The sequence below is a fragment of the Mustela lutreola genome, chromosome 9, assembly GCF_030435805.1.
Source record: "Mustela lutreola isolate mMusLut2 chromosome 9, mMusLut2.pri, whole genome shotgun sequence".
Lineage (NCBI taxonomy): Eukaryota > Metazoa > Chordata > Mammalia > Carnivora > Mustelidae > Mustela > Mustela lutreola.
In genome coordinates this window covers 49,226,852-49,253,908 of record NC_081298.1, presented here as the reverse complement: position 1 = coordinate 49,253,908, position 27,057 = coordinate 49,226,852, and the positions used below count along the sequence as shown (strand labels likewise).

At 39.8% G+C, this 27,057-nt stretch overlaps 1 protein-coding gene and 1 long non-coding RNA gene across 4 annotated transcripts in view; one reads left to right on the top strand and one right to left on the bottom strand.

The window, feature by feature from the left end:
- The window catches only part of SYNDIG1 (synapse differentiation inducing 1), a 174,295-nt gene that overhangs the window by 107,963 nt on the left and 39,275 nt on the right, over positions 1–27,057 (bottom strand). The gene's annotated exons all lie outside the window — the stretch shown is intronic.
- On the top strand, positions 299–26,368 carry LOC131808246 (uncharacterized). The gene is made up of 5 exons (XR_009344745.1): positions 299–492; positions 579–784; positions 6,826–6,976; positions 11,704–11,769; positions 26,013–26,368. It is a non-coding gene; the product is annotated as an uncharacterized LOC131808246 (long non-coding RNA).

Sequence of the window (27,057 nt, the reverse complement as noted above, 5' to 3'; positions counted from 1 at the left end):
CCATCCAGACTCCATGCTTGAGGTTAGACTATAGGCCTGATGCCCCATGTCTCACTTTCCTGAAGGCAAATTTATGCTCTGAACTGGTCTGTGCATGTACTAAGCCCACTGGGTGTGTCATCCCTGCTTTCCCTAGCCTGCCTTCCTGTTAGCTCCATGTTAACTCTGTGCTATGTATCACCTCCCCCATGGAGTAGCGGCCAGCGCAGGCCTCTGTGACATCACCCACAATGCTCTCTCTATGATTCACCTTGGACAGGGTTTTGTCTCAACTGGTCTGTGAGCTCTTCCAGGTCAGGGATCAGCAGTCCCACCCTCCTTGCCATTCTCAGAATGGGTCCTGGGTCATCCACGGGGTCCACAGGGGCTTGACAAATAACTAATGATGCCTTGTCAATATAGGCTTCAACTGGATCCTAAAATGTGTGTGACAAGAACTTCACTGATGAAAAAAACCCTTCTTTATCACTGCATAGTCACTAACCTAGAGAGGTAGGTATTTTAAGAGCTCATTTATCATAGGATGAGTTATTGAATGCTATGGGTTTCCTTGATTTATAAATAATCTTTTCACTTAGGAAGAAGCTACTCCAGCCAGAGATTCTATATTATATAGGTGGAAAACATATTTCCATACATTTGGTGATGAGAGTTGGATTTTCATCAAGCCATTTCCTAGAACTTCCTTTGGCACAAAGAACAAGCATTCTGTTCTCATCTTGAAAGTTTTTGCACATAAGCCAGCTGTAAACCAGCAAACTACTATGATCCTTCTCCCAAACAGGTAATGATTCCCATCTCATTCCTATTTTAATTAAAAATAATTATGTCCACAGGTAATAGAAGTACTGTTTTCCTAGGAGTCTGGATGCTGAAGCCTTTTTTTTTTTTTTTTTAATTTTTTATTTTTTATAAACATATATTTTTTATAAACATATATTTTTATCCCCAGGTCTGTGAATCACCAGGTTTACACACTTCACAGCACTCACCAAATCACATACCCTCCCCAATGTCCATAATCCCACCCCCTTCGACCCAACCCCCTCCCCCCGGCAACCCTCAGTTTGTTTTGTGAGATTAAGAGTCACTTATGGTTTGTCTCCCTCCCAATCCCATCTTGTTTCATTTATTCTTCTACCCATTTAAGCCTCCATGTTGCATCACCACTTCCTCATATCAGGGAGATCATATGATAGTTGTCTTTCTCTGCTTGACTTATTTCGCTAAGCATGATACGCTCTAGTTCCATCCACGTTGTTGCAAATGGCAAGATTTCATTTCTTTTGATGGCTGCATAGTATTCCATTGTGTATATATACCACATCTTCTTGATCCATTCATCTGTTGATGGACATCTAGGTTCTTTCCATAGTTTGGCTATTGTGGACATTGCTGCTGGAAAACAGCATGGAGGTTCCTCAAAATGTTGAAAATAGAACTGCCCTATGACCCAGCAATTGCACTATTGGGTATTTACCCTAAAGATACAAATGTAGTGATCCAAAGGGACACATGCACCCGAATGTTTATAGCAGCAATGCTGAAGCCTTTTTAAGTTGGACCAGCAAACATTCCCCATGCCAAGCGACAATGATCTCTGTGTCTGAGGTTGGAGAATCAGGCTCTGGGGCAATGAAAGCCAGCTCTCCAGAGCAAACTGTGGCCGGAGCATAGGTGGCCTCAACCATTAATGCAACATCCCCAGAGAAGTTTCAAAATGGAATTTGAACTCCCTCCCCTAAAACCAGGGAAGGAAGGAGGTCAGCATGTATCTAGCACCTGGCATGTGGTGGACACGTACCAGGCACTTCCATGTATACACCTGACAGCATTTAATGGACACAGGAGAAAGACTGTGAATAAGCACTAAAGTGTACCCAGTGATCTAGACAAGGAGAAGCCTGCCTTTAGAGAATACACAAAAAAACTAGGAGCAATTACCCAGAATAAAGATTGGGAAAGAGTCTCCAGTGGAGCTGTCACTAAAGATAAGGTCTGAATAGTGAGGAGGAATTAGGGGTCAAGATGGGGGAGAGAAAAGAGTGTTCCTGGATGCCAAATGCTTTAGGGTTCAAGGCAGGGAACCAGCAGGACAGGGGGCAGTGCAGCTGGATGGTATAGAGTGTTGGGAGAGAAAAGAGGGTGGGGATGGTGGCAGGAGCAATGGAAACTTCCCTAACAACCTCAGGAAGCCAGTGAGGGAAAGGGTGGAGAGGGAGGCCCTCCAGGTATATCTGAAAAGGCTGGATGAGGGCATCTCAGCTGAGGTCCTGGTGGCTGGACCTCAGGAAAAAAATGGAGAAATGTGTTCAGTCCTGGAGCATGTACAAAACAGAAACAACAGACCTGAATGCTTCCTTAAATATGTATAATGAGGTAGGGGAGTGGAGAATATGGGAATGAAGCACCCCTCCTTCTGGCCCAGGGCCCTGGTGGACTGAGATGCTATTGTCAAAGTAGGAAACAATGGATGAAGGCTGGATTTGGGAAAGTAAGAGGGATGATGATGAGTTCACATATGCAAGATGAGTTAAATCCATGGGTGTCCCTGCCCTGGCTCCTACCATTCTGAGACTGATGGCACCATTTTGGCTATCACAGGCCAGGTCAGAGGGGTAAAGGCCCCTGGTGCAGCTCCAGCTAACGACAGATGGGAAGTGGATGGAAGAATGCCCAGCATCTTTGTCCCTTGGTGAGACAGTCCAAGGCAAGTGTCCTGCACAATCTCTCAAGGCCCCAGCAGCCTGTCCCCTGAGTTGCCCAGAAGGTATCTTACTGTGAATGTACCATTTGTTGGCACCTTCCCTTCCTGTCTCACTTCCCCTCTCTTCTACTGATACTCTTGAACTCTCGTTCTGAGGCCTGCTTCTTGGGAAGGAACCCAAGGCATCACACTATTGTCCAACAAGCCTGGGAGGTACTACTACCACTTCTATAGAGAAAAGATAACTACGTGAGCCAGTCACCTTGAATGTCTACACGTTCACAAGATATGAGATTATTGATTGACTGAACTCATTTCTCTTGTCAGAACTTGTAGAAGAGGCATCCATCTGTCTTTATATACCCACATAGAAGCCACTGAAGGAGACGGAAGCCCTCCTAGGCCAGCCAGAGCAAAGGGCAGCATGTTGGTTTGGATGAATGTGTTTTAAAACAAAAATTAAAAACAGGCCTATGGGGCAGTTAATTCTCTTTGCAAATTCATAAGTGGCCTTATTACAGGGACAGGGTGTGTGAGATCACTCATACAGGCTTCATGCCCTCAGTCCCCAACAGAGCAATTCTTCATTGCTAATTGATAAATTTGCAATCAGGGTCCAGAGAGCAGTCTCAGGTAGGATAATGTAAGTCTGCCCTCTAAAAGATGGATTTGCTCACGAGTTGGGAATCAGTTAGGTTTTCTGGCCTCTAACACATGGGCTGATTTACCAGCTTTCTTCACCAAGAAGATGAATGTTCCCAGGGACCTCAGGGATTCAGGGGTCACATCTCTTGTGGTGTCTTTCAAATTCTACAAGGTCCTAAATCCTTCGTGTGAATGATCTAAATACAAACAGAGAGGATATTTCAGTGAGGGAGATGAATAGGTGAAATTTGAACCCAGGTGTATTGGACTCCAAAGCTTAGGGTCTCCTCATTTGGTTGTAATCATGGTGACACATCTGAGAAGCTGGGAAGACTGTGGGCCTGCATCATTAGCTCTCACATCTGAAAGGCACAAACTATTTCAGGAAGATCCTGATTCTGTTGCGTGCGCTCTCTCTCTCTCTTTTCATTAGTAGATTTATTCATTTTTTAAAATAACATAATTATTCTGTTATATTGCACAATATAAAATTCACCTAACCTTTGAAGTGCACAATTCTGAGGGTTATAGTATATTCTGAGGTGTGCAGCCCTCACTGTTATCTAACTCTAGAACATTTTCATCATTTCATAGCTTGTAAGCTGCCACTCCCTATTCTTCCCTTCTCTAGCCCCTGCCAGCCACTGATCTACCTTCTTTCTCTATGGATTTGATTATTCTGGACATTTTACATAAATGGAATCATATAGTATGTGGTATTTGTACCTGTCTTCTTCCACTTTGCACTACACATATTTATCAGAACTTCCCTCCTTTTTATGGCTGAATAATAATCCATTTTAGGGATATATTGCATTCTGTTTACTGCTTTCACTGGGGGATGGTTGTTACCACTGGATTCCTATGTTATACTGGGGTAATTATGATTGATCTCTCTTGTTGAATGGTTGATAAAATAGTACACTCTTTTTCTGCCAAATATATTGTGAGAATGAAATTGTCTTAAAACAAACAAACAACAACAACAACAACAAAAAACACACAAAACAAAGTCCCTGTCTTCACCTCTGGAGTGAGGAAAAGGCATTTCACATATGGCTGGGAACACTGACTGACGCACAGTATAAATGTTTAATAAGCAGAGGTGGGATCACTCAAACATTAGCTGGACCAGAGAAGCCTCACTGGCAGACAGGCCATGTGACCTGCTGATGGACAAAATACTACAGGCTAAGCCTGCCGCCTCCTGTGAAATAGAGCTCTCAGACACCCAAATGTAGCAGATGGTTTGGTATAGCTGAATTTCAAGTCAGAATAGGCAGCCCATGCTGCAGCCAAAGTATCCACCTTCCTTACTAAGAACAGGATATGAGCAATTTTGTGTTCTACCTGTTTCTAGCCCCTACAACCTACACCCTTTCTAAAGAATCCTTAACATGCTCCACCAGGAATTATATATTATGACTATGGTAGAATAATACACGGACCTATCCATGGAGAAATTGGGATTATACATTATAGAATGCATTTTTCTCAAACATGTCTTTAATGTTTAATAGATGCTTTGCTCTGAGGAATAACTAGAAAAAAATCAAGTGTAAGTTTCAGGAACCAGTGTCCTAAGTACTATGATTTCCAAACAGACATGAACATAGACAAACGGAAGTACACTCTTTAATATTTTTCTTTATTTCTGAGCCTGTGAATAATTATAGATTTTTAATAATTCTGCCTCCTGCCCTACCTCTCCCCCTTAATAATTCTGTCTCCTGCCCTACCTCTCCCCACTCCCACAGGAACATTTAAAGATTTGCACTTTTAGGCTTAGAATTAATTTAGTGTGCAGTAGAAGGGATTTTACAAAATAGTATCTAATATCTGCACCTCCATGGCTGATTAACGACCTTATACACCACAGATTTTGTGTAGTAACAGTTACATTTAACACATAAAATAACCTTTAGAGCAGTATCTCCAAGTAGAAACAGATCAGAGCAAACTATGCAACTGATGTGGAAAATTAACTAATTAGCAGTTAAGATAAGCCAGGATGCATGAGATGTGTGACAGGCATGGATTGCTCCTAACACTTTTAATCCCTTCTCATACGGCTCAATTAAGGAAACCATTAGGGCACCAGGTGCTAGGTCTTCTCCAAATCCCAGCACTGTTAGATGCATTTTGTGCAAACAGAAATACTTGCCTCCTGCTAAGCAAATGATGTATGTGTTTCTGCCAGTGCCCAAGTGTTGAGAGAAAAGAGCTGCTTGCAAATCCTCATTAAAACAATTAAAATTTGCTTTTAGCAGAAATACATAGAAAAGCCTGTGATTTGGCAGTGGAGATAGTTAATGAAGCATTCAGAACCAGATCAGTTATTGTTATTTAACATTTAAATGGCACATTACAATTGCAAAATGTTGCATCATCGAAATTATCACTTTGGGTGACCTGGGACTTCCTGTGCACAAGGCCAATCCAAACTTCTGCTAGTGAACAAAGCTGTGTCACAATATCTCCAGGAAGAGTCTGAAGGAATTCTAAGTCTGATTCACTAATGATGAGAGAAGTGCAGAGGAAGTGCTGTGATACTGGAAATGAGAAACCTGTGTATTAAGATCATTGCTGCCATTAAAGTTATGCTAACTTGCTTTAGCTTTGTGGGTCTCCATCTCAGTTTTAAGGAGGATGTTAAAGGAAGGTGGCTTCTTCACCAATAGCACCTACATGCCCCACTATACTAGTTCCACATTTATCACCTTTAGTAACATCATCATCTTACAATCACTACCACTGCCTGCCTTCACCACCACAATCACCTCCACCACCATCATCACCACCACCACATTATCAGCACCACCACCACCATATCAGCACCACCACCATTAGTAGGAGAAACATCACCACCATCACCACCATCACCACTACCACCTCATCATCTTCATCACCACAATCATCATCATCACCACCAGCATCATCTCCATCTGTCACCACCACCACTATCATGACCACTGCCATCACCACCACCACCACCATAACCACCATTACTATCACCATGAATGCCATCATTTCCACCACCACCACACCCACCATCATCACCACCACCATCACTGCCACCACATCACCATCATCATCATCACCATCAGCATTATCATCATCAACACCATCATCTCCATCACCACCCATCACCGTAACCTCCATCACCACCACCATTATCTCTATTACTACCACCATCACCATCTTTATCTTCATCATCACCACCATCATTTTGATCACCATCATCTCTATCACCACCATGATCACCTCTACCTTCTCCACCTTCTTCACTACTACTTCACCATCTTTATTACCACCATCATCATAGCTGCCATCACCACTGCCACTACCACCACCATCATCATCCCCAACACTAATATTACTACCAGGAACTGGCAAACTGTAGCCCACAGGACACATCCAGCACACAAATTTGTATAGTCCACAAGCTAATAAAGCTTTTTTTTTTTTTTAAGGTTTTATTCATGACAGAGGGAGAGCACAAGCAGAGGAAGGGGCAGAGGCAGAGGGAGAAGGCGGCTCCCCATCCGATGTGGGACCCAATCCCAGGATTCCAGGATCATGATATGGGCAGAAGACAGATGCTTAACTGACTGAGCCACCCAGGTACCCTGATTTTTGTATTTTTAAGTCTCAGTTGAAGTGGTTGAAGAAAAGTATATTCTAAGGCACATGAAAACCATAGGAAATTCAAATGCCAGTGTCCACAAATAAAGTTTTGTTGAACCACACTCACATCCATTCATTCATATATGTCTATGGCTATTCTGTACTACAAAGGCATAGTTGAGTCATAGAGGTCATATGTGTAGAGATCATATGGTTTGCAAAGCCTGAAATACTTATTGTATAGTATTTCACAGAAAAAGTTGACTAATTCCATAACCCTTTCCATACCACCATCATTACTACCACCATCCACAATCACTACCATCGCCACCACCACCACCACCACCTCTACCATCACTATCAACAGCAGTGGAATCCTCACCAGAAGCCCACACACCATTCTATGGTTTAGAGATATAAAGACTGCCCATATGGTGATGAAAAATTAGTGATAAGACTATGAAGGTGGACACAGGCTCAAGCAAGAAGTCTTCCTTCCCACCAGTGAGTAAGAGAGACAGGAAAACCTTGAAGTTATTTTTATCTCTAGAATTCTTATGGGTAGCCTGTTGTTTTTGGAGAGTGCCAGGGTGACTTCAGCTCTGAAAATTACTAACCACGAGCCTACACTCACACTCAGATTTCACACCCTCACTGTGCCTTGAAAAATGCAGTCGAACACTTAGATTGGTGTGTTTGGGGCTGGAAATCTCGCACCCTGATTCTTGGCAGAGGCAAATGCAGATCCCTTCTGGAAGAATGTGTTAAAGATAGTCCTCAGAAAATGCCCATAGATACTGTTGAAAGAAACCTCAGTTTGAAATTAAACATAATAAGAAAATGAGCTACAATTAGCAAGGGTGAGCAAAAATATCACTTAATTAGAACTCAATAACTGTAGCTTTTGATATTATCAGATAAAGGTTATAAAATAAATCTGCTTAATATGCTTAGAAATGAAGAACTTAGAATTTAGGGATAAAAAATACATTTGTCCAATTAAAACCTCGGTGGACAGAGTGTCACTTGCAGCATTATGTAGCTGACTTGATGCTCTGAGGGCTTCTCTTACTACAAAATGAGACCACACTTTGAGATATTGCTGGTTGAAAAGGAAAACACCAAGATTACCACCATTCCATAAAACTTCACTATAAGGGGGGGAATTGTCTTGTTTTAAAATGCCAACAGTAACAATGATAGTAAATTATATGGTCTAATTAGAGACACAAGATGAAGAAGTCGAGACTGAATCCTCATGCTCAGCTAAGATTCTTTATGGAAGTTCTCAAATTTTAGCATGCCTTAGAATCACCTGGAGGGCTTGTTAACTGTAGATTGCTAGGTTTCAACAGCAGAGTTTCTTATTCACTATGGAATGGCATCCAAAATTTTTTGCTACTAAGAAGTTTAAACTCATCCATGAGGGCTGGAATCAACTTCTTCCAACTTGTGATAATGTCGATATTTTGACCTTTTTCCATAAATCACAAATGTTCTTAGTGGTATCTAGAGTGGTTAAGGCTTTCCAGAAAGTTCTATTTACTTTGCGCAGAACCATCAGAGAAATCAATATCTATGTAAGAAATATTTCTTAAATTATAAAACTTAAAAGTTGAAATTACTCCTTGATCCATGGATGTTGTATTAGCAGGCAAGAAAACATTAATCTTGTTGTACATCTCCACCAGAGGTCTTGGGTGGTTAGCTGCATTGTTAATGAGCAATAATATTTTGAGAAGAATATATTTTTTTAATAGTAGGTCTCAAGAGTGTGCTTAAAATAAACCACGTTGTAAACAGATGCCCTGTCATTGGGCTTTGTTGTTCCATTCAGATAGTAGGGCAGAGTTGATTTAGTACATTTCTTAAGGGCCCTGGAGTTTTGGAATGGTAAATGAGCATTAGCTTCAACTTAAGTCTCCAGCTGCATTAGCGCCTAACAAGAGTTAGCCTGTCCACTGAATCTTTGAAGCCAGGCATTGACTTCTCTTCTCTAGCTACGAAAGTTCTAGATGGCATCTTCTTCCAATAAAAGACTGCTTTCATCTATGTTAAAAATCTATTATTAGTGTAACCACCTTTATTAATTGTCTTCACTGGATCTTCTGGAGAACTTGCTGAAGCTCCTATAGCAGCACTTGCTGCCTCACCTTGCACTGTTATGTTATGCAGACAACTTAAACCTTTTGAATCAAAAGACTACATATCAAAACAAAATACATATCAAAACCAACAGATGTAGCTGAAGCAATACAAGAGATAAACACAGAGTCTTAAATGCATATATTAGGGAAATAAAGGCTAAAATGTAAGGGGTAGACATCCAAACAAATAAGTTAGCTAAAGGGAGAGAATACATGTGACAAGTGGTAATAAAGATAAAAGTAGAAACTAGTGAAATACAAAGCAAAGCTACAACATGGAGAATCAACAAAACTAGAAGTTTGTGTTCTAAAAGCAAGCCTATGATGAAACTAACCAGAGGGACAGAGAACCATATCCATAAAGAAGCTGTCCTTCTCATGCAAGAGGGAGCATTAAGCACATTACTTTTCTTCCCTCTACTGAAGACCTCATTAAAATGTTCATAAAATAATAAAAAAATAAAAGAAGGGGAAATAGTAACAAATACTTAACAAAATAACAAATTTTTAAAAGCCACAATAGATGTAGTGAAAAGAAGGAGCACATACACCCCAATGTTCATAGCAGCAATGTCCTGTGGAAGGACCCAAGATGCCCTTTAACAGATGAATGGATAAAGAAGATGTGGTTTGTATATACAATGGGATATTATTCAACCATCAGAAAAAGATGAATATCTACTAATTGTATCCACATGGACGGAACTGGAGGTCATTATGCTAAGTGAAATAAATCAATCAGAGAAACATAATTATCATATAGTTTCACTCATATGTGGAACATAAGGAATAGTGCAGAGGACAATGTGGTGGGGAGGAATTGAATGGGAAGAAATTAGGGAAACACACCATTTAAGACTCTTGGCTCTGGGAATAAAATATTGAAGGTTGTGGAAAGGGAGGAGTAGAGGGATAGGGTAACTGTGTGATGGGCAATAAGAAGGGCATATGATGTGGTGAGCACTGGATGTTATATTGAACTGATGAATCATTGAACATTATGTCAAAAATCAATTATGTACTATACCTTGGCTAATTGAATTAAAAAAAAAAAAAACAGAGTAGATGTCAAGTTGCACAGACTGCTAGAAAAAGAAAGTCAGTGGAAGCCCAACAAGGCAGCTGCAGGCCAGACTTGGTGAGGGAGATGGATGGCGGCTGAGAACATGGGGTATACAGGCTAACATAGGACTTCCCGTTATAACAACCCATGCTGGAAAGACAACCAGGTAATGCCTTGAGCGCTGACAGAAAATCTGTTAAGTTATGCACTCAACCAAGAAATCACCCAAGATTGAGCAAAAGCAAAAAAGGAAACAAAACAATGACAAATATTTTCAACACTCAGAAAATTTATCTCACAATACTCTCCTTAAATAAGTAACTTATAAATTTACTCCAGAAAACAAACAAACAAACAAACAAACAAAAAACACACAATAACAACGAAAAGAAAAAAAAAAACTGATAGCAGATACTAAGGAAGTGGAAAATCAGGGATAAAATAAACAGTGAATAATTCCAGAAATGACTAAAAAGAAACCCGTGTATGGCAGATGTCTACCAACAGTGTGTCCAATTTAAAACAAATACCTGTGAGCTTCACAAAAGCCATCTTCCTGAGTAGGAAAGGCTGAACAAATGTGAAGCTGGAAGATACAGGTATACTTGGAAGAAAATGTGAGTTTCTTCTCTCAATGTTAAAAGAAAGTCCAAAAACTTTAGAAAAAAAATTTAGAAACTCCAAAAAACACATACACACACCAGCAGAAAAATTGTATATGAATTTTGTAGAACTAAATAGAAAGCAAAACAAAATTTCCCATTCCACTTCACCTAGACACTAAAAATATTTTCTTACTTCCCAGTTCATGATACCGGAAACCAGAACTAAAGAAATATTTCCTCACTGTAACTTGGGCTTACAGCCCTAGTGTTTATAGAATCATGATGAAAACTGTTTAATAATTTAACATTTGGAATCAACATAATTAAAAAACAGATTTTAAAGGTTATGAGTCCTGACAAAGTCACCATCATCATCATCATTTTGACCAGACACCTAAATGCATGACAAGCACTGTGGCATATTTATAAGGATTGCCTTAATTTTCAAAATAACTCCATGAGGTAGCTATTGCTATTATCTTCATTTCACTGATATGCAAACTTATCAGGAAGCTAAGTAACTTGCTCAGTATCTTCCTCCTGTAAGCAGCAGAGCCAGATTAATTTCCAGGAAGTCTGATCTTAGGGTCTGACTCATAGCCATTAAGCTAGACTCACACATCCTAATGTAAAAGTGAGGACACAGCCAACCTTGATGGGAAGGCAAATAGGACCAAAGAAAGCAGAGGTGAACAAGCCTGCCACTTACAGTCTCATCCTGCCTGGTAGGAAGACAGGAGATGGAAGTTTAATGATGTTCACTTAAAGATATAATAGGAACCTATGGGAGAACTCAAAATTTTACAACCCTGAAAACTTAGAGGAGGTAGGATGTGGGCAGTAGTATTATTAACTATTATTAACTACATGCTAACTTTGAGTAAGCTAAATTCTACCCTTTCAAAATAGGACACCCATTGGACAGAATCTAATGTCAACAGATCAAGAAATAACTGGATGAACACAAGAGTCCAGGTATGGCTTATGACAGTAACTGTCAAAAGAGAAAAATGAACAGGAGCTGCCTCTGGGTAGCAGGTTGGGGTTATGGAAGAGTATGTTAGAGTTGAGGTGAGAGATTTGGAATTTTTAGTACTACGTTTGTGTACTACTTAATATTTTACATGCCGTTATTATCCTAGCCAAAATAACCACACACACACACACACACACACACAGAATTTTTAAAATCACTTCATCTTGGATAAATTGGAAGCCTCATCCATTGCTGGTATGTAAATGGAAATGGAAAATGGCACAGCCCCTGTGGAAAATAGTCTGGCAGTTCCTCAAAAATGAGACGTAGAATTTCCCTATGATCCAGTAATTACATTTTTGGATATATATCCACATAATTGAAAGCAGGGTCTCAAAGAGATACTTTTAGGCCCTTAATCATAACAGTATTATTCACAATAGCCACAAAATGGAAGCAGCGTAACTTCCTTCAACAGATGAATGGATTAACACAATGTAAGATATCCATACAAGGGAGTATTATTCAGCCTTAAAAAGGAAGGAACTTATGACACATGTTACCATATGGATGAAACTTGAAAACATTATGTTAAGTGAAATAAGCCAGACACAAAACAAATACTGTATGATTCCACTTACATGAGGTATCCAAAATAATCAGATGTATAAGACAGAAAACAGAATGGTTGCCAGGGAGAAGCAAGGGAGAAAAGAGGAGTTATTATTTAATGAAGACACAGTCTCAGTCTGAAATGATGAAAAAGTTCTAGAGATGGTCAGTGGTAATGGTTGTATAATTATGTGAATGTACCTAATGTCACTGAACTGTACACTTTAAAATGACTAAAATGGTCAATTTTATGTTACGTATATTTTATCACAAAAAACTCACTTTCCTCAAAAGAGGAAACAATAACTTTGGCCTCCATGCCAATAAGATATGGTACTTTTGAACTTATTTGAGTTTAATATAAATTGGTTCTTTTACCATTTCCTGAAAAATAAAAGAAATTTAAAGCATGTTAATTCTTATGATAGTCTTTCAATTTAGCACTATTGTTCTTATTTTAATTATATGTAATATATAGAGTATTATAAAGCAGATATATAATTATATGAAATATATATAGTTAAGCCCTATAACAGTTTATTGTTATTTATACAGCCAATATTCACAAAGATATGCTCAAGGAAAACTTTGTCATATTTCATACAGTCTCAGTAGCCTTTGATTGTAAGATGCATCCTTATTTCAGAATTTCAGGAATGTTAAAAAGTGAAAGAAATTTTCATGTTATAATTGTAGAAATATTATATTAAAAAGAAAATAAGCTAAAGAGAGAGAGCCTCAGAATGTAACATTTACTCAGAAAATGAGTTGTTATCAAACAGGATTAATCTTAGCAATTATATTCTGTGTTTTGTGTGGTGGTAGGTGTGAGTATGTGTTTGTGTGCATGTCTGTGTGTGTGTGTGTGTGCACATGCAGGAAAGAGAGACAGAGGGGAAGAGTAACAAGGGAGAAGGAGAGAGGAATCCACTGTGTACCAAGGGTTTCTCATAGATCAGAGTTTCACAAGGAATATAAATTATCAAGGGATCAAAGAAACAAATTGGCCTTCTCTCTGTATCAATAGTAAAGACACAGGACAGAACTGGGATAGGGATTGGTTGTTGCTAGGATCCATTCCATGGAAAAGGGTAAAAAAGTAAAAAAGGAAACTGCAAGAAACAGTGAACCCCAAGTGAAAACATGTCCAGCTCATCATCTACATCATAAATCATCTACTAGAAGATACTTAGAATGCAACATAATTAATCCCAAATACCCACTAAAACAAAATGGTAGATTGATTTGCTATTTCCAGGATACTGGTTCTACTAAACCTCAGATTTACTAAAATAAACTAGAAGCATAAAAACTAAAAACAATATCTCCTCACAGTGTTCCAATAACAAAGAGCTTAGAAACACAATTTCTTTCTTACAAAGATTCAGAAATGAATGCACACCCTAATGGGTGGCATCCATGGTCTACCTTCCAATTAATTAGCATAATAAACTCAGGCTGCTTCCTGAACTTTCATGCAACAAACAGAGGGCAGCTCAGGCTGAGAAACACATAAGAAAAATCAGTAGCTGAAATTAATTCTTCAGAGTTCTGACATAGAAAATGAGTCACATTTCAACCAAGTGTCTCTATGCTATTATCTCAAGTTTATTCCCATGGCCATTTACTCTTCAATTATTCTCTGCCTGTCAGTGATGGGTTTCACAAACCTAGTGAAGGTCAAAGAACACAAGCTGGAATGAGGCACATGCTCCAGGGAATCTGCTCAGCCAGTCTCCTTTCACATTGGGGTGTTCGGACCAACAAAAGTAAATAAAGTTTTTAGGAGAATGGGGTGGGGATGGCCTTCACCACAAGTCACCTGACTGCTTCATCAGTTTCATTGCATTGACAACAGAAGGGAGCTGCCATTTCCTTAGGTTAATTCCTCAGAAAGAGTGAAAATATAGCATATAAAGAGTGAAAATATAGCATTAAGAGATATACTCAGACAGTGAATATGGTGAGTCACATATATGAAAGCTTTATGGCCCTTATGAATCAGAACTTGGCAGGAAACCAGAGACTGGAACATGGGCAGGGCCAAGAAACTAGTTACTCCTGCTGTAGGAGCTTCAGAAGAACTGTACTTTCATTTGGAACAGGGACTTCTTTTTGACAGAAACCGTTCACCCTAAGAGGTGAGAAAACTGAAAATCAGACTTACTGATTGCTCGTGCTATAATGTTCGGGACACAACATGGAAAACCCCCATGACGGGACATGGAAAACCCCTACAAACCATGTTTCTGCATAAGAAACCTACTACAGCTAGAAAACTACTTTCAATCTGCTTCTGAACAAATACAGGTCTTACCAGTGGTGGTCCCAGCTCTGCTTGGTTCTTCTACCTCCTGAACACAAGTTACTGAGATTTCCAATTATTAAACTATGTATACTTCTCCACAATATTATGGAGTGACATCATTGTGGTTTTCCTTCCCCAATTGTTCCTGAGAATCATTTAGCACTGTCCTTTTAAGAGCCTTTAAGAACCTTCTCCTCCCTGCTGAGGATGCTCCCAAGATTCTGTGTTGCCCATTTGACTTGCTGCAATAGCTAAATATAAGCAATTTTATTTGATTACAGGTACTCCTGTTTGTCTTCAGCTCGTGGGCTTTGACAGAAGTGAGCCTCAAAGTTAGAAATATTAGACACCTTCAATGCTGGATCATAAATACCAACACAGGGATGAGAATAATATTGCAAGTGACAACTTAGAGACTGAACACAGAGCACACTCCCCCGCCTAAGGTTCTAGCCTATTTCAGTCCTGCTGAAACAGACCTGGTGTTGCCAGATCTTAAGATTTCTTAGGAGAAATCAGCTTTAATCATGGAGGCTGACAACACAATGTGAAACCTTCCTGCAACACAGTATCTAAGCATCTTACATAATACAGCAAAGATTCCTTTAAAAGCATAGATGAGCTCACAAGAAAGCTAGGGAAATATTCAGAGGCAAAAATTAAAGAGAGACTGAAATATAGAATCTGAAATGCAAGCTGTTTCTGGTACTGAATACACTTTTTTTTAGGGTGGCTGGGGGTGGCAAATAGGGATAGGGTCCCTGGGTTAAGGACACTGGTGGGGGGTTATATGCTAAGGTGAGTGCTATGAAATCTGTAAGCCTGATTATTCATATACCTGTACCCCTAGGGCAAATAATACATTATATATTAATAAAATATTATTTTAAGTGGACAAATGAATGAACAAACAGGAACTAAAGAACTGGAATGTGAAACTAATGATACCAGGAATCGAGCACAAGATAGAAAATACAAAACAGAGATTAAAAGGTAGAAAGATTAAAAGTCTAACAATGTCCCTCAGTCATCCAGTAGAAATTCTGGAAGAATTAAGGGGCCTCATTACAGAATGAGAGAATACTAAGATTAGGAGAGAGGCAATGTCTAAAGAGATTTGAGAATTAATTGGAACTAATGAAAGATGTGAGTTTGCAGATCCAGAAACACATAATGCAAATTAAATGAAATGGATTCCACACCTATAGATCTTGTAGTAAATCCATACAAAAATATATAGATTCTCTATAAGAAAAAAGCAAATGTACTCTTGTACATTTCTCAACAACAGCTATATGAATCATAAAAATAAAAAATATGACATGATACTTTATGTGGAAAACCCAAAAAAACTCCACCCCCAAATTACTAGAACACATACAGCAATTCAGTAATGTGGCAGGATACAAAAATCAATGCACAGAAATCAGTTGCTTTCTTATACACTAACAATGAAATTGTAGAAAGGACAATTAAAGGATTGATTCCATTTGCAATGGCACCAGAAACCATAAGATACCTTGGAATAAATCTAACCAAAGAGGTAAAGGATCTATAATTGAGGAAGTACAAAACACTCATGAAAGAAATTGAAGACACAAAAAGATGGAAAAACATTCCATGCTCACGGATCAGAAGAATAAACATTGTTAAAAGGTCTATGCTAAAGGAAACAGTCAAAAAAACAAAGAGACAACCCACAGAATGGGAGAAGATATTTGCAAATGACAGTACAGACAAAAGGTTGATATCTACGATCTATAATGAACTCCTCAAACTCAACACACACAAAACAGGCAATCATATCAAAAAATGGGCAGAAGTTATGAACAGAGACTTCTCCAATGAAGACATACAACTGGCTATAAGAGACATGAAAAAATGTTCATCATCACTAGCCCTCAGGGAGATTCAAATTAAAACATTGAGATATCACCTTACACCAGTTAGAATGGCCAAAATTAACAAGACAGGAAACAACATGTGTTAGAGAGAATGTGGAAAAAGGGGAACCCTCTTACACTGTTGGTGGGAATGCAAGTTGGTGCAGCCTCTTTGGAGAACAGTGTGGAGATTCCTCAAGAAATTAAAAATAGAACTTCCCTATGACGCTGCAATTGCACTCCTGGGTATTTACCCCAAAGATACAGATGTCGTGAAAAGAAGGGCCACCTGTACCCCAATGTTTATAGCAGCAATGGCCACGGTCGCCAAACTATGGAAAGAACCAAGATGTCCTTCCACGGATGAATGGATAAGGAAAATGTGTTCCATATACACTATGGAGTATTATGCCTCCATCAGAAAGGATGAATACCCAACTTTTGTAGCAACATGGACGGTACTGGAAGAGATTATGCTGAGTGAAATAAGTCAAGCAGAGAGAGTCAATTATCATATGGTTTCACTTATTTGTGGACCATAACAAATATCATGGAGGACAAGGGGTGTTAGAGAGGAGAAGGGAGTTGGGGTAAATTGGAAGGGTAGGTGAAGCATGAGAGACTATGGACTCTGAAAAACAATCTGAGGGGTTTGAAGTGGCGGAGGTGTGGGAGGTTGGGGTACCAGGTGGTGGGTATTATAGAGGGCACGGATTGCATGGAGCACTGGGTGTGGTGAAAAAATAATGAATAATGTTATGATGAAAATAAATAAATTAATTTAAAAAATGTCTATGTTACCCAGAGCAATCTATCCTTCCAATGCCATACTGATCAAAATACCAGTGGCACTTTTCAAAGTGCTGAAACAAAGAATCCTAAAATTTGTATGGAATCAGAAGAAACCCCAAATTGCTAAGGAATTTTTGAAAAAGAAAAAGCTAAGGACATCACGTTGCCTGATTTAAAACTTTACTACAAAGCTGTGATCATCAAGACAGCATGGTACTGGCACAAAAATAGACACATAGACCAATGGAACAGAGTAAAGAGTCCAGCTATGGACCCTCAACTCTATGGTCAAATAACTTTGAAAAAGCAGGAAAAAATATCCAATGGAAAAGAGACAGTCTCTTCAATAAGTGGTGTTGGGAAAATTGGACAGCTATGTATGGAAGCATGAAATTCAACCATTCTCTTACACCATACACAAAGATAAACTCAAAATGGATGAAAGACCTCAATGTGAGACAGGAAGCCATCAAAATTCTGGAGGAGAACATAGGCGGTAACCTCTTCAACAGCAGCCACAGCAATGTCTTTCAAGACACTTCTCCAAAGGCAAAGGAAACAAAAGTGAAAGTGAACTTTTGGGACTTCATGAAGATCAAAAGCTTCTGCACAACAAAGAAAATAGTAAAAAAAAAAAAAAAAAAAAAAAAACAAAAAAACAAAAAACAAAGAGGCAACACATGGAGTGGGAGAAGGTATTTGCAAATGACACTACAGACAAAGGGCTGATATCCAAGATCTATAAAGAACTCCGCAAACTCAACACCCAAAGAATAGATAATCATGTCAAAAAATGGGCAGAAGATATGAACAGGCATTCTCCAATGAAGACATACAAATGGCTAACAGACACATGAAAAAATGTTCATCATCATTAGCTATCAGGTAGATTCAAATCAAAACCTCACTGAGATATCACCTTACACCAGTTAGAATGGCCAAAATTATCAGGACAGGAAACAGCAAGTGTTGGAGAGGATGTGGTAAAAGGGGAACCCTTTTACACTCTTGGTGGGAAAGCAAGTTGGTGCAGCCACTTTGGAGAATGGTGTGGAGATTTCTCAGAAAGTTAAAAATAGAGCTACCCCATGACCTGGTGATTGCACTACTGGGTATTTACCCCAAAGATACAGACATAGTGAAAAGAAGAGCCATATGTACCCCAATGTTTATAGCTACAATGTCCACAGTTGCCAAACTGTGGAATGAGCCAAGATGCCCTTCCACAGATGAAGGGATAAAGAAGATATGGTCCATGTATACAGTGGAATATTATGCAGCCATCAGAAAAGATGAATACCCAACTTTTGCATCAACATGAATGGGACTGGAGGAGATTATGCTGAGTGAAATAAGTCAAGCAGAGGAAGTCAATTATCATATAGTTTCACTTACTTGTGGAACATAAAGAATAATGTGGAGGACATTAGGAGAAGGAAAAGAAAAGTGAATTGGGATAAATTGGAGTGGGAGATGAACAGACTGAGGATTTTAGAGGGGAAGGTGACCCTGGTGGTGGGTATTAAGGAGGGCATGCATTGCATGGAACACTGGTTGTTCTACATAAACAATGAGTCTTGGAACACTGCATCAAATAATGATATATTTTATGGTGAATAAAATAACACAATAAAAAATAAATTTAAAAATTAGTAAAGTTCTAGAGAGAGGAAAAAAAAACACTTTCAGCCTAGAATTCTATACCCAGCTAACTATTAAGTCACCAAGAAGAATAATGTCTTGGTTAAAGACAGAGAGAATGAACTCCTATGAGATCTTCATTAAAAGGACTAGGAAAGTGTAACGTCGAGACCCGAGGAGAGACATCATAGAAAGCAGAAATAGATGCAAATATAACATAATTGAGGAACATAAGTAAACTTTAATAAGCATTGACTATAGAAAATAATAGCAACAAGAGTGACAATAATAATGATGAATTTTGGTATGTCAAAAGTGAGAAGGAACTAAAATTATGAACAATAATGTAACATGGAAAGGTGATTCTAAGATCCTTATACTCTTAGGGTGAAGGGTGGTAATGGCATTTAATCTGGAATTTGTACATTAAGGAGTGCATATTAAATTTTAAGCATAATATCTAATGATAAAAATAAAACACATACATTTTATTTTTTTAAAGATTTTATTTATTTATTTGACAGAGAGAGAGAGACAGCGAGAGAGGGAACACAAGCAGGGGAAGTGAGAGAGGGAGAAGCAGGCTCCCACCTGAGCAGGGAGCTTGATGTGGGGCTTGATCCCTTGACCCTGGAGCCGTGACCCAAGGTGAAGGCAGATACTTAATGACTGAGCCACCAAAATCCCCTAAACATTATACATTTTAAATAAGTTGAGGGACAGGAGAGGAGCTTGAATGGCTCAGTTTGTAGCAGCTGACTCTTGGTTTCCGCTTAGATAATGATCTCAGCGACCTGGGATCAAGCCCTGAATCAGACTCCATTCTTACCCAGGAAGTCGGCTTGTGGATTCAATCTCTCTCTCTCTCTCTCTTCCTCTATCTCAAAAATAAACAAACATGTGCCCTCCTTAACACCTATCACCCGTGCTGAAATGAGAGAACTGGTGTTAAACATAATGAATGAATCATTGAACACTACATCAAAAACTAAGGATGTACTATATTGTGGCTAACCGAACATAAAAAAAAAAAAAGTAAAAGAAAAATAAACATACAAATAAATAAATATTTAATAAGTTGGGGGACAAGAAAAGAATAGCGAGTTTAAGAGAAACTAGGATCTAGACTTTCTTTAAAATGACAATTGAAGTGTGTATATGAGCCCATGAGTGTGTGTGTGTGTGTGTGTGTGTGTGTGCACGTGCACACATGGCCCTTGAATTCCTCCAAGTATAAAATAAAATATACTTAGAGCACTTCAGGTTGTAACCTCTAAGTGACAGGTGTTTGTGCCAGGAGTTTCTGCAAAAATTACAAGGACTCAAGGACATCACACAGAAAACATACTCCAGAGAGATTTACACATCAAGCCAGTGAAATCCTTTATATATTTTATTTATGGTCTTTTTTACACTCTGTTAGTTTCTTAAATCACTATGAATTTATTCTGTTGCAGGACTTGGCATCTAGGCAACTGTTTTTTTATTTCTTACTGACTTAATAGCAATACTCTTAATTTAAATTTCAGGCTCCTTACTTCTACATCTGTTTATTTCCTTTCTCCTTCAGGTCTCACAATTATTCCACTGTGGGGAATTATTCCACTGTGCCTGTGGGGCAGGTGGGCTGGGAGCTGGAGCAATCATATTTTTTCTTTTTTTTTTTTTAATCATTTTAGAAGAACTGTATGTATTTAGCTTCCAATTCTTAGTCTTGTTTTAACATTTACTTCCTCATTTGTTTTTTGTTTTTACTTTAAAATACAATCTTTAACTTCTGGGTCTCCCATTTATTGTTTCTATGTTTTTAAAAAAATTTATTTAAAAATATAGAAAATAAATAAAACATTAATTTTAGAGCACCTGGGTGGCTCAGTGGGTTAAGCCTCTGCCCTCGGCTCAGGTCATGATCTCAGGGTCCTGGGATTGAGCCCAGCATTGGGAATCTCTGCTCAGCGGGGAGCCTGCTTCCCCCTCTCTCTCTCTGCCTGCCTCTCTGCCTACTTGTGAACTCTGTCTGTCAAATAAATAAAATCTTTTAAAAAATTATTTTAAATCTATTTTATTTCATGTACCTTTTTCTTCATTAGAGCTTTTAAATTATCTGATATTTAAATATTATTCCCCTTAGTTTTAACTTTCTATTCACTCATTGTTACCATTGTGTTAATCTTTTAACTTTCTTCTACCTTTCTTTATCCTCTCTTTCTCTCTGACAGTTTCTTTTTTCTCCTTTTTTGCTAGCTCACTTATTTATTCACCTATTTATTTATTTATTTATTTATTTATTTATTTATTTATTTATTCTAAGCACACATTAAGTGCCTTGAGGAGATTGAGATTCTTCTATTTGTGCCTGAGTGGCCCCTTTGTGCTGAGGCTCTTAAGATGGAGGATGGCGGCCTGCTGACCTCTTTCTTGCTTAGTGGTTCTTAGATTTGTGGGAACAGTGCACCTCCCCACTAACCCCCTGGCCCATCTCGGTAATGAGTTCCTTGTTTGGGATCCACAAATTTTAGGCAAACTATCCACAGCCTGTCCTGGACTAGGAGAAGACAGATGGTTAAAGGAGGCCAGTTTAGGTTGTTTCTCTCCTACAGGATGGTGGAGAAGGCTTGGCCAGGCTGCAGGTGTCCTTCTCATATGCTACTAGCTCCCTTTCCTTTCTCTATCACAGAAGTCCTTAAAAGCCATAGGAGGAAACTATAGCCTCACTTAAACTTATCTTGTGTGTTGAGTAGGTCTGCCTTGGGGGCCCTGCAGCTCCCTTCCCTCTGGGCTCCCATGGTCACAGCAGTCTAACCATGGCGAAGTTTGGGTTCCTGGTGGTGCCCAGGGATAAACTAGGAGTAGGATTTCATACAAAAGAAGGGCCTAAGTAGTGAGCTCCGATAGCATCTTCTTGAAAAGCCCAGGCTCTCACCAGCCAGGGGTAAAGTGATACTATTGTTCCCTCTTCCCTCCAGAACCACTTGGGAATAAAAATGGTGAATCAGAAAAAGTTGAGACATCTCTGTGTTGCAGATGCTGATGGTCCCTCCTTGCACACCCTCAACTCTCATCCCCACAATATGCACTGATGCTTCCTACCTCAAACAATTGAAGGGACTGTCTTGATCCACATGCTTGGTGAGCTTGGAGGGAGTCAGTACCCACAGGAGCAGCCTTGGACACTGTGCACTGAGAGGTGGAGAATGAATCCACCAGCCCTGGACTTCAGACATGAAAACTCTAAAGAGATTCTACTCCAACTCCCAGAACTCACCCAGCAGGACTGACCCCAGCTACCCATGCTGGTGATGACTCTGGATGTATAGCTATTAACTGGCCCTCCCGTTCCTACTCACTTTTCCACTGTCCCCCTGAATCATTTCCTAAGAAAACCACACACACACACACACACACACACACACACACACACACACAAACCCTTGTCCTAGAGTCCTTTACCCCAGTCTCTCCTCTGGACTAGATGAGGGCCAGATCGTAGGTTGCCTCGCCCTCTGCCCAGCTGCTCTCCTTGTATGGCAGACTTGCATGTGCCCCTGCCACATGATCTGGGTGACGAGGTGCACTCTCTGAAAATCACAGTATAGTAGACTTTAAACAAGCCAGAATAAAACCAAGAGGAATTTTAGTTTAGGAGAGGACAATTTCCAGATTTCTGGCCACAGATCCTCTCCAGCAAGAAGGCCAGGTTGGAGCTTCCAGAAAAGGGCCTTGTCTGGTGGTTGTTAATAGTATGTGACTCTCAGAGACTTAAATTTTTGGAAGTTTATAGTTTAAGATCTCGTTTCTCCAGCTTTCAAGGGCAAAAAAGTGGCATTATATGAGGACATTGGCCACCCTGGTGGCATCAAGAGGACTACTGTCACATTTTCCATATCTTCCAGAGTTTTTCTTTCTTTCAAAGGTGACTTGGTTTGTTGACAACTTAAATGTGTTACCTCACTTGCATTTTTTTTTTTCTTCTTGGGGACCTTAGTTTGCTCTGTTTAGACACATGACATGTTTTGGATAAAGGTTTCACTTTACCTTATTCCATGTGTCCTTGCTCTCAAAACCTGCTAAAAATAGGGGTGCCTAGATGACAGACCCCTAACTGGGTGTGCTTCCAGCCACAGATGGAAAATTCCTCCTGGGGGTTATTGATGAATGGAACCAGATGGAGCCAAATTGAAACACTTGGGATAAATTGTGGTTATGGGGGTCTAAGTCATAGCCCAAGCCTCACAATTAGCATTGAGATAATGCCATAGCTCTCTTTTATTTCTTCCATGCTGGGACACTTATTCTGGATGTGTTAAATATATATATATATCTCCCTGTAGCAATGTTGTTCTGAAGCTGGCTTCTGGCTAGTTAACCCTGGACCACAGCATTCAGCAGGATATGGAGACTGAGGTCATTGTGAAAGAGTGAAACTTTTAATGATGTGTCACTATCTAGACTCTTAAAAACTTGCTTCAAGTGCTGAAGGGTATGGTCTAGCCTCTTACTTTCTGTGTTGAGATTTCTGATCCCCTCAATAAGCCCTGGCCTCACTATGCTGTGGTCTAAGGTCTGGTCTCCTCAAAAAGATACTTTGTTCTGCCATCAGCAGACACACCTTAACCTGGTGGATGGAGTACTGTATGAAACAACAGATACAAATGAAGACTTCCTGGAATTTTACTAAATTTAAATTTTATCAAAAATGTTGTAGGGCCACTGAAAATTGAATCCCATGGTACAAGAAATCAATGTGGATACCTCAAATCTAACCAAAATTAGCTGCAATGGCAAGTGAAGAGAGAAGATCTGGGGCAGGGGTGTGCAGGAACCAATCTGGTCCCCTCCCCACCATTCCTGAGAGAACCCGAGGCCTAGATGTGAATGAGCCAGAAGGAGATTTTTACACCTCACAATGCTTGACTTCTCAGAAACATGACCCCCTGGCAACTTCCTTCTCCAGATAATTTTGCCCGTGGCTTGTCTGGTTACACCTTTTCCTATGTTCCCTGCTTCCTCCTGAGGTCCTCCTACCCACTCTCTGCCAGGTCATCCTTCTCTGCCCGGCCTTCAAATGTTGGGTTTAAATCCTTTCTTACTCATCAGTCTTCCTGTAACTCATGGTACCAATGAACACCAGACCCACTAGAATCCCCCCCAGGAGCTCTTGAAAGCGTCAGACTCAAGGAGCACCAAGCCCTCAGCTAATTCATCACTCCACCCTGTGTCCATGGACCACTACCGATCCAAGTCCCAAACCTTGCTATCTTTGTTACCACTGTCTCCTCAAAATCAGGCCACTGACAAGTCCTGCTGATTCTTCCACTTGTCTCCCATGTCACCCTAGACCAAGTTGTCACCATCCCTCACCCAGACCATCTCAATATCTCATAGGTCCTCCCTGACAGCTTCACTGTGCAGCAGGGTCTTTCAGACATATAATTGATCTTGTGACTCCCCTGTATACATTCCTTCAGTGACACTGCTCCTGGGGTACAGCCCAAAGGTTTCAGCATACCTTAGGAGGCCCAGTATAAACAAACCTTTGTCTTTCTACCTTCATCCCATCCCCATGGCTCCAAACCATTCCCAACTTTCTGTTGATCCCCACTGGCCTTCTTTTACTTATTTGAAGTGAAATATAACTTTTATGAACTATAGATTTCAAATTTAAAGCTTGATCTACACAGAAAAAAAGTGAAAATTAAAAGTTTACATGCTTCACAACAGGGCAAATAAACCCCAGGACCCAGCTCACCTGTAGCCTCACAGCCACAGATGGAGACACATAGCCAAGGTTAGGGATGGTCAGCACACAGGTGGCTGATGGTGGCCCAGCCCAACTTATATGGGACTCTTCCTTTTGTTATAATCTTCAATGTCCCCCATTTTCCTTTCAATAGGCTTTTAAAAATATTTAGTATTTATGCATGCCCTTTAAATATGTGCATCTATTTGATCCTTGGATGAGGTACACCACAATCTACAGTACACAGCCATCAGAGACCCATGTACCATGAATGTCTGCAGAGCGTAAAACTTCCCTTGCTGAATCCCTTGGATCCACTTTGTAAGGAAAACCCTTGATTAAATGAAATTTCTCCAACCAAATTATTCAACAAATACAAACTGACCACCTGCCCTGTACCAGACACTGCTCACCATACTGGGGACACATTGGGAAGCCAGCCAGGAGCCTCTGTCCTTGCCAAGCTTATGCTCTGCTTAAGGGTGGGGTGCATACCATGAATTTATTATTTTTCTTTTTTTATTATTTTTTATTATGTTATGTTAGTCACCATACAATATGTCATCAGTTTTTGATGCAGTGTTCCAAGATTCATTGACTATGTATAACACCCACAGCTCCTTGTGATATGTGCCCTCCTCAATTCCCATCACCGAGCCAACCCATACCTCCACTCCCCTCCCCTCTAAAACCCTCAATTTGTTTCTCAGAATCCACAGTCTCTCCTGGCTCATCTTTCCCTTCAGACCATGAATTTAATTAGTGAGTTATGTAGATAAGGGTCAGGGAAAAGGTAGAGCAGGGCAAGGGAGACTGGAGATTTGGGGGAGGTATTCCAAGTGGGTATTTTTGGGGATGCTGCTTATTGCAGTACAGTGTTGCTTCAATGAGAACTTTGCATCTCATCTCAGGAACAGAAATAGATGAGCTTCTCATGAGTCCTTGGTCTATTTTTACCACTTGGACACTGTGAGTCATGTTGCTGATTGTGTCTCCCTCTTTGCATTGCTGCTGGTGAGCTTGCAGCCAGTTCTGGACATCAAAATATATATTTGGAGTACTGACTTCTCTCCTGGTTTTATCTCGTTTTCCCCCTAATTTTTTTCCCCTTCATTTTGTTAGCATCACCTACGTATTTAATTGGCTGGTTAACCCATCTTGTTATATTCCCACATGCCTTTGTCATGCCCTGAGTGATAAATACCATGTGTTAGCAATCCACTCCTGAGGTAGATTTCCATATATCACCAACACTTTTTCTTACAGAAGAAACAACTCCTTCCATGGTCTCGAGAAAAGAGGTACTGAGAAGAAGGGAAAAGGCCTTGGTTTGCTCACCAGTCTCACCTGACCACAGAGCTTCTGAGACCAGACCATGAATCTGGGACGAAGGATCATTCACATATCTGGGATGAAAGATGTTTGAAATTTGGAGAGCAAATGTGATAAGCTTAATGCTATGACTTCTAAATGAGCATTGAGCATAATTTTGTAAAAGTCCATATCCACTGAAGTTCCTAACTAGTCAGAATTTGAAGTAGAATAAATATAAATGCAAATAAAACTCTCTTGAAGGTGTTTTTCAGATACATCAGAAACAGATCTGATCACACTTTAAATCATGCTTGTTGGCCCACTATCTTACTTCAATGACCTTTGTATATTATTATCTTTACTGGCAGAAGACAGACCTGCAGGTGTTCACACCTTTCTGATCAGAAACCAGAGGCAGTGAATTGTGGTGGATATGCATTTGATCTGGAAAAGCAAGTTAACATGTTCTTAAGAGATTTTAGATGGTACATCTATAGAATGACACTCTTAAAAGTCATTAAGATAGCTGTGAAGATCAAATGAATGTTTCAAAGTCAGATTATTTCCTATTAGATCTACAGGGGAACATTGATTTGTGAGGATCTAGAGAAATTCTGTCTCCCTGAGATTCACTCTTGATGTGCCTTGGATGTGATTCCCCCTGAAGAGGTTGTGAATCGGAGCAGCATCAATGCATGAACAAAGCTACATGACACTGTCTCCGGTGTGACGCAGTAGTCCCTGCTTCCCACTGGTCCTGTGACAGAACTCACTTACAAGAAGAGAAGCTCATATGCAGAACAGGCCTATCATTTCAAAAAAGGCTATGATTGCTTGTCCATAGTGATATCCAAGACTTGCCATTAGCAGCTCTGAAACAAGAATTGGAATATAAATCATTTATTTGGGGAGGGTGGTTCCAGGAAGTGCTGGACAGGTAAGCGTGAGTAGGGCAGGGGACAGAGAGAAGATAAGAAAGGATGTCCTATTAAAAAGC